Genomic DNA, 9,950 nt, shown 5'->3' on the forward strand with positions numbered 1-9,950 from the left:
CAGGCATTCTGTACTTTCAAATATGTATTCTCCTTGAGCAGTCAACATCAACTATCAGCTATTTCACTAGCAAAAACTAAAGATAACTTATTTGCGAAACAGCGCCCCCGCCACCACGTCGGCGCAGTGCCGCTATTGCAGTCAGAAATGACAGAAATCCACCTAGTGCAACGCCTGTAGAAAATTGACGTTGTTCAAAGGGCCGGTCCAAGTGTGGGGGTGGGCCGTGTCCGGCCCGCGGGCCGTAGTTTGGGGACCCCTGCTCTACTGTATACAAAGCTGTTGACCTTGATGATAACACATTGCTAGTTAGTTGTCTCATTCGTCATTCATCAGTGACTTCATTGTAATTATTACAGTTAATAGTTTTGTAGCACTTTATTTGAATGGTCCTTTATAATGCCTACATGAGATTGTCAGAAACTCATAATAACAGTATTACCCCAAAAAATGGTAGTGTTAATGTGGCAACAAATCTGATGTGAACTGTAATCAAATTGGCTTACACTGTGAACTTCAACATTCTTGGCTGAGAATTACATTTTTCTCTGAAAGACCATTGTTGAGAACCACTGATTTATGACCTACAGCGTATATACTGTACAAATACTTAATAATGGTTTAGATACGATAGGTTGATATGTCTCTTCATCCAACAACAACAATAACAACAACAAAAACAACGTGTTGTACAGTGTACAATATGTGTGGAATGATTGAGTTACAGAATGACACATTTTTTGGCTGCAAGACGAGGAATCAACTTGATGTTAATTTCCTTTATTTCACATGGCAGAGGTTATTTAACCTCTGAACTGTGTGATGAATACATTGATAAAAAGGCTAAAACAATAAGAAGGATTAGAAGTTGAAGAAGCATTAGAAGCATTCTATAGTTTTGTCATGTAGTAGTAAGCAGGGACAAACGCTGGGCAAAAGGCACAACAAGAGTCACTGAAGAGTTTCTGTGGAGCTGAATCAGACTTATATACAGACTTGTGCATATACGTAGACTTGTGTGTTGGGGAGGGGGCTGAGAGCCCCATAATAGGTAGAGCCGGCACAGTGTAGCTATTTGGAGCATGCACTCACTCTATTGAGTGGTGAACCAGATACCCATTAACATTCTAAACTGGTACTTAGGCTACTAGTATTCTTGCCTTAAGACCCCTGTAAGGCCCCCTGTGTCAATATTACAACATCACATTTAGCTATCCCCAAATAATTATTAAAAATATTAAAACACATTTACATTTAGTCAATGGGTCCTATTCTTTACCGTCGCAATGCAATATGGTTAAAATTCTAAATGATTATTATCACAGCAACTCATTACTTGCTTTGTTTTTGTTTTCACTCACTAAAAATCACAAACTCTCTTATGAGTTGATGGGCATGTACCTCCCACTCTTTGAGTAGTATTCCATGGCAGCCAAACTGAACAGCCAGCAATATTGCACAATTTTACAGGCCTCCATAGCTTAGTTCCCACCTTTCATGTCCCGGTCCGGCTCATGTGGCACTGTAACTGATCCTGACCCCCCCCCCCCCTCAAAACTGGTGTGAATACAGCAAGTGTGCTCTCAAGTGCGGTGTCAATGACTAGTTGAGTTATTGGCAACGTATGTGGATCGTCAAAAGAGAGTTATGTCATGTGTGTGAGAGAGAGAGAGAGAGAGACCGTGCCCTTCCTGCCACCTCTGTTTACAGGATATTAATAGGATATCAAAATCGTGTAGGAAATGGTTGCTTTCCTGTCATTAGTGACGATAATAGTAACGATAATGACAGGATATCACTTAAGAAGGCCCAGAGCATGTCAACGTCACCAGGGGTTGTTCATGGACTAGAGTAGTTGATTGGTGAACGAACGGGGAACAGTTGAACAGGGTGAGCTTGGACAGATATTTTGATGTCTTAAAAAAAATAAAGATGGCTTCTTGGACTCCATTTCCTACTTCCTCTGTCTCCTGGTAGTTCATGTTGACAGGTGGTCTGATGCAGCAGCAACTGCACTTGGCCTGAGCACACAGGACCTGCAGCCGTTACAGTAGCATGTTTAAACTGTGAAACTGATCCCTACTGCAGCTGTGGACTTTTAGTAAACCTCTCTTCATGAAGTAGCTGAGAAAAAAAAGAGACACTTAGGAGTCGTTGTGAAAATATTGTTTAGTTTAATAGCAGTAGACAAACACTAGGTGTAAACACATTTGTTGGTTATTATATTGTATCATGTCATATATGGCGCTTTTCCACTACAGGGCCGACCCGGGTCGGCCCGGGCTGGCCCTGTTCTTTTGCCTTTTTCCACTGCCAACCGAGCCGGACCAGGCCACAGTACCCATGCCATTTTTAGTTCCTGTTCGGGATGGGTAGCGAAAGGTACTTTATTGCCAGGCTGCGGCTGCGGCAAGTAACAGGCACGTAACATCCATATGCTGTATACATAAATATATTTGACTACCAGCAAGACAGCGCAGCACACGTATCTATAACAAACGCGGAGATTGTATGAGCCCCGCGTCATTCCAATGAGAGTGTCAAGCACAGCCTTTCCGTAGAAATACATTCTGTGCTGTGCTGTGCCGTTCCATAGTCCAGCGCTTCATCATCCCCCTTCTAAAACTGCCATCACCCCTTTCCATCCCTGGCGTCATTTTATGAATGAACGTGGTATTACATATTTACATATTACATATTTGTTGTTATTTATGGAAGTGTCCGGTTGCTGGAGGAACCAGGACGCCGGCTACACTGCACAGTTTAGCCCGAAATAGAGAGTGCTTTATCCCGCTAATAGAATACAGTTCCAGTAATAACACTTTTATCTCTATATTGTAATCATTCTCTTCATCTGTTTTTAAATGTTGATCTATTTATATCGATCTATTCTTGCCAATTCCTTATTACCAGTGGAAAGGGGGAAGGCTAAAACACTTTAGGACTTTCCGTTCAACGGAGGAATTTCCCCTGTTGATGTGACGAACTGAAAGCGGCAAGTAACAGGCACTTAACGTTACATGTTTTAAGGCTGATCTGTGCATGATAATGCTGCATTTTGACATAATTCTTATCGCATTTCCACCGTTGAGCTGTAAAGCGGCACATACAGTGAAGTGCTCTTATGACACGTAACTCCTCCTACAGTCCCGGGTCGCTCCGTATGTTATCATGTTATCATATATATTATATATCATAAATCTAGATACTATACTTGCAGTGTGCGTGCGTGCGTGCGTGCGTGCGTGCGTGCATGTACATCCTTTCATTTGTTACAACCCCGGCTCAAAGGAACAGAGCAACATAAAGGACACAACACAACCAAGGTTTAAATGTAAAAGTAACTTGGTTTTTATTAACTCAACATAAGGAACTAAAGGGGAAATGGTGGTTGGGGAAGACACCATGATGTCACCGGTGATGTCACAGAGACGTCACAGAGTGGTAATCGGATCCATCATCGGAGGAGCTGCTGTGGTTGTTGCCATAGCGACCGCGCCTCGCCGGGCCGGACACAAAGTCCTCTACAGCCGCCAGCGTGGTCTCCATGGAGATGAGCCTGCTGAGGATCTCTGCCTGCACCTCCAGACCCTGGCGGAACATGGAGGGCATGGGGGAGGGGCGACGCTGGGGGAGGGGGGGGGGTCAGAGGTCAATTGGACGTCTGAGGGTTTTCGTTCTGAATGTCGTCACTGAATTGTTACTGCTGGGTCTTACCTCTCCCTCTCTCTCCCTCATTCTCTCTCTCCATCCCTACCTCCTCTCTCTCTCTATCCCTCCCTCCTCTCTCTCTCTCCATCCCTCCCTCCTCTCTCTCTCTCTCCCTATCTATCTCCCTCTCTCTCTCTCTCCCTCCCTCCCTCCCTCTCTCCCTCCTCCCTCCCTCCTCTGTCTCTCTCTCCCTCCTCCTCTCCTCCCTCCTCTCCTCTCCTCCATCAGTTACCTGCTTGTGTTCATCCCCTCTACGGCTGCTGTTGGTTAGGAAGCGGACCAGGCAGAACCCGACCAGGCAGAACCCGACCAGGACCCAGAGCAGACAGGACCAGTCCTGGACCAGCCAGGAGGAGGCCTCACTCCAGACCCCCTGGGCGGCCACACCCCCCCACGCCTGGGGGGGCATCTCCAGACCCACCTGGGACCAGGAGGAGGCCTCACTCCGGACCCCCTGGGCGGCGAGACCCCCCCACGCCTGGGGAAGCATCTCCATACCCGCCTGGGACCAGGAGGGAGAGCCAGACAACCTCTCACGGATCATCTCTGAACTCTCTTTATTTCTCTCTATTTATCTTTCCTTGGGTATTTAGTCTCTCTGTCTCTCTCTTTTTCTCTGGGTAGCCTTTCTCTGTCTCTCTCTCTCTCTTTCTCTTTCTCTGGGTAATCTCTCTTTCTGTGTGACCTGTTCTCTCTCTCTCTCTCTCTCTCTCTCTCTCTCTCTCTCTCTCTCTTTCTCTTTCTCTGGGTAATCTCTCTTTCTGTATGACCTGTTCTCTCTCTATCTCTCTCTCTGTCTGTCTCTCTCTGTGTCTGGCTGACCAGCTAATGAACCGTTTCAGCTCTAACACGGGGTTCCAAGGTTCTGAGTGGAATTAGAACTCCACACATGGAATTCTGTGTCTTTGTTTGTCACTTGGAATCTTCCTCTTCCTATTGTGATGTCAGATGATAATGTAGCCCAGGCTTACAAACAACACTCCTCTGCTATATCATATAAGATATTCATTCCTTTAAAAACACTCTTTTTATTATTTTGAGGCTGAGAAAACATACATTTAATGGTGTAACTCATGTTAAAATAGTTATTAAAATGTGGCTATAATTCATTTAGCATCCCCCCTTAAAAGCTATTTACATAATTTACCTAATACTTTTTTCCTGTTTCATTCCACTTTATTCCACATAATTGTATTTACATATGGACTTTTTTTTTCTGGATTGTTTAAGTTAATACCAACGTCTGGTGCAAATTTCACTTGAATAGGCTCATTGGAAATACATTTACTGGACAAAATGTTGATGTGCTCAAGTTCATCAACTGTCAAAATGTGTATTTTCTGCTTTTCATTGCAAATGGGGAATTAGGCTTCGTTCACACGGCAGTGAAATGTGACCAAAATCCGATTTTTTTTTTTTGCCGACATGCGACTCATAATGGAGAAGCGTTTCTGAAAGTACGGCACGGGTCGGATACAAATGCGGCCCGGTTCGGCTCGCATCAGCCCGATAGTGGAAAAGCGCCAATAGTTACTGTTATGTTATTGTAACAGACGTCACGCTGCTGCAAACAGTATTGCTTCATCACCCTCTGTATTGCCACGTGACCATCACCATTAAATACCCCATGTTAAATACCCCATGTTAAATACCCCATGTCAACCAGCTGGGGTAGCAATTCGATGGCACGGGTGGTGGTATTTCAATTTGAGGAGTGAATTACATAACTTAATGTAACTGAGTTGACATTTTATGTTATGTTATATTATATTACATTTACATATCAAAGCGTTCTTAAGTACGGCTGTGGACGTTTTTTAAAATAATATCTCAGTATGATCACATGACAAACTGCACTCAAGTACAAATTTTGCTGAATCAATCACTCTGTGAGGAGATTAGAGAGTTAAAATGTAAACAAGCATACCACTGTGACTCTCTCTAGTACAAGCTGTTAAGGAAGCCTCTAAGGATGGTGGCGGTAAGGAGAGGGCAAAGTGATTGTCCATGCTGGCTTCTGGCAAGTCAAGTAGATGGCAGCCATCATGACATCACAGCAGCTGGGGGGTCACCATGACCATCAATCAATCTAAACCTCATTTCCCCCGGATTCACTGGTGGAGAGTGACTCCCACCACAGGAGAGCCCGTTGTGATGGTATGTTCGTTTGGTTCTCAGGAACTCATAGCTCCCAGTTGGTGAAGTCATAACTCCGACATGGATGCATTCCAGTGCTTTTGAAGTGGGAACAACTCTTCAACCAATGAGCTTGCAGCTCACATAGGTCTATATCAAATTCTAACCGTGGATGTGTGGGTGTGTTCATTTGTAACTTTTAATAAACGATTCTGTTGATAGATTAGTGCATAGTCTATTCCCCAGCCAGAACCATCCTATATTACGTATGTCTACCATACCAGACCAAATCAAATGACTCAATCAATACATACCAATACATTTTCTATAATAATAATAATAATAATAATAATAATAAATGCAAGGGCAATGGGGCGTGTTCCTACAGATATGCCCCATAACCATAAATGGGGTGATATTGACAGACACGGGGTAGATCTACAGACAGGTTCCTACGTATGAATGAATGAATGAATGAATGGACTTTATTGTCATTGCTACAGTACAGGTACCAAACAACGAAATGTAGGAGGGGTGGCTCCCCTGGTGTTAGGAAAGGAAAAAATAATAATGTTTAGAAAAAGAAAAAATCACAAGAAGGTAAGGAGCTGGTTTACATAAATAAAGGCTATGTACACAATCCACTGTACTATACTGCACAGATAGTCAACTAGGGTTGTCATATTGCACAATAGTATTTTTTCACGTTATTTAAAGTGTCACAGTTTGCAGGCTTGAAATGTACATGTTTGTGCCTCAGCACTACACCTGATTTTTTCAGTCCAGCAGCTGCCATACAATCCGTCCAGACTGTCCAGGGCCCAGAACTTAGGTCTTTGCTGTGTTCAGGGCCTGGACGGCCCTGTGGTAGAAGCAGTTCTTCAGTCTGTTTGTCTTAGCGGCCAGGGTCCTGAACCTCCTTTTCGAGGGCAGCCTGGTAAAGTGTACGTGCCCAGGGTGGGTCGGGTCCCTGGAGATCTTTGAGGCCTTCCTGAGACAGCGTGTGTTGTACAGCTCTTCCAGAGAGGGGAGGGGGTCGCCGGTGATCTTCTGTGCTGTTCTCACTACTCTCTGTAGCGCATTTCTCTCCGCTGTTGTGCAGCTGGAGAACCAGTTGCAGATGCCGTAGGTGAGGATGCTCTCCACTGCGCCGCGGTAGAAGGCCACCAGTATCTCCTGCTTGTTGTGTTCCTTCCTGAGGCATAGTAGTAGGAACACTAATAATTAATAAGATAGTTTTACATAAGACACCGTCAGCATAGGTAGACACTGAGAATGCAAGCCAAGCCCTAATGAAATCTAAGCATTGCAGAAACCTCCACTGCTCACTTTCATAGAGAACGCCTGATTTTGAGTTATACGGAGAGCGCCATCTAGTGTAATCACAAATGCATTACAACTATATTACGATAAATGTTACGACAAAGGTAAAACCTTAAACATCACATGCAGTAAGGTTTGAGTTACCCATAGGCCGCTCTTGGATCCGGGTGCGGGTGCAACTAGGTACCTTGTTCCATGTGCTACTTTAGAAGGGCACATTCAACATCTTTATTAATTTGCTATATTCTGCAACAAAGTTATTGGCAGTGGCAACTCAGTGGTTCACCATGAACCTTAGACCCTGATGATGACCTCATCACAACCATCAACATCCCAGCTATGGTGAGTCTGTGGTGTGTGTGTGTGTGTGTGTGTGTGTGTGTGTGTGTGTGTGTGTGTGTGTGAGTGTGTGTGTGTGTGTGTGTGTGTGTGTGTGTGTGTGTGTATGTGTGTGTGTGTGTGCACGTGTGTGTGCCACAGTTGTTTATTTACATTATGTCTGTCCTCCTCCGCATGTCTGTCTGTTTGCAAGAATGTTTCATTTTGTACTTATTTGATATGTATTCAGTTTGTGTTTATTTGATATGTATTCAGTTTGTGTTTATTTACTAGGAATAGGAGTTTCCAAATCCTGGCATATGCCAACTGTGTTTCTGTGTGTGTGTGTGTGTGTGTGTGTGTGTGTGTGTGTGTGTGTGTGTGTGTGTGTGTGTGTGTGTGTGTTCACCTCAGTGTCAGTGTTGGTGTGTGCAAGTTTGCATGCCTGCACTCCAGAAGTTCTCAGAGAACTCTTCTGGTGTGGGGTCACTTCCCCCTCACTTCCACAGACAAGGTGTTTTCAGAACGCCCACCACTGATGACCGTTGTACTAGGCAGGCCTTATCAGTAGGTTATCACCTCTAATATAAGGATCACAGCCACTACCCTTTCACTCAGATGCACAGCACTCTGGATGTACGCTGCTAAGCTCTCTTCAACATGAAGTTCCTAGCTCTCTCCCTACTCCTGTCCCTGGTCTGCGCCATCCAGGTACAACGCTTCAGATGCTGTCTTGGAGATAAACTGGAATTGTCTGTCCTTGAAAAGCTAAGGGATTGGGAATCTTTGTTCCCGGAATATTGGGAGTTCCTTTTTTCGAGTCAGGATTTGAAATTGTAGTCTAAAGTTTGCCTCCGTTTCATCAGGTACAGCTTCACTGTGCAGCTTCTGTCAGGATATCTCAATGAGTTCTTGCTGAAGCTGGCCATCAATACAGACACAAAACATAGTCAGATGTATAGGAAAGGTGATTGTTTTGGGAGCAGTTTTGCAGGGGCACCTTCAGGGTGTACTGTTCAGAGAGGAGGCAGAGGATCAATATGACTGATACTTTTATATACTGTTATATTGTGTTGTGTTATGTCGTGTTATGTCATGTTATGTGTGTGTAATGCTAGCCTGCCTGACCTCATCCACAGGTCCAGTCGGCTCCGCTTTCACAGGAATGGACGACAGGGAGCCTGATGCACCGGGCCCGGCGCTCTCTCCTCTGGCGCTGGAACAGCCTGAAGCCCGTCGATGCTGGCTGCAGGGAGCACGAGGAGTGTGGCACCAGGTTCTGCAGGTAGGATCCTCTCTACAACAGGGTTGATTGATTGCTCCTACAGCACTGTACACTGTTTCATGTATTTATGTTATTTACATTTGTATTTATATTCCCCTCTGTATCAGGAATAGAATTTCTGTTTGTGTCATGTGTTACATGTTTGTACTTTTCATACGCTTTCACATTCTAATTCGATTTATTTATTTATTTTGTAGGAAAAAGGTGTGCTCCTTCAAAGTGTTTAACGCTTAAAGTGAACTGAGATGTCTGCTATCCCAGGAGCCAGCCTAAAGACATCCAGTCAAAGCTCAAGTAACGGAATACTTTACTAATGCTCAATTAATGGAATACCTCAAGTACAACAACTCATCTGATATGAACACAGGATATGGGAACTGCAGTTAGTTCATCAAATACTGCAAATATTTGGTAAAAATAGATTAATCAAATGAACTCATCAAAAAACAATGTATCAGCTACAGTACAGTAAAACAGTGAAACAATCTGTAGATCTTGTAAATGTTCTGTATGTGCCAATGTCTCAACAAACACCACTTATGAATAATCACATAAGTGAATGTCTATAAATACTGGATAAAACTGTATAACACTGGGATAACGCTGTATTTGATCAACAATGTTTGAAGGAGAAAATACAGAGATGCAGACCAAGAATATGAAGCACACTGAATTTATTGTCATGAGAAAGCTGCTAATACTGGAACAATGAAGCATTTCTATATTTGTAAATATATTTGACAAGATTGTAAACAATGTAAATACTGTTGAAATATATTTTATTGTATTTTTAGAAATGGTAGTGCAAGTATTTTATTTTGTTTACAAAACAAAGAGGCTATGCTGGCTGGATACCTTTCCTGAAACATGATCTAATAAACCACACTGTGCATGACACTGTCATAAACACAAGTACCCCTAAAATCAATATTCCCATAAAACTTCAACAACATTCATAGTGTCCCTATAACTCAAATGTAATCATTCCCACACAATGCATTTCATTCTGTATTTGGTTACAAAAAAAGAAGCAATTAAAGTCACCAAAACTATTGTGAACATAAAAAAGAGATTGTGGTTAACTATAGGGGTTAGATCATTACAATCATAATTTGGGAGAAAATGCATTTCAGAGACAATAGCCCAATTGGTTTTGGATTATGGATGCTTTTCGGGG

Source organism: Nansenia antarctica (genome assembly GCF_963989245.1).
Source record: "Nansenia antarctica genome assembly, chromosome: 4".
Taxonomy (NCBI): Eukaryota; Metazoa; Chordata; class Actinopteri; order Argentiniformes; family Microstomatidae; genus Nansenia; species Nansenia antarctica.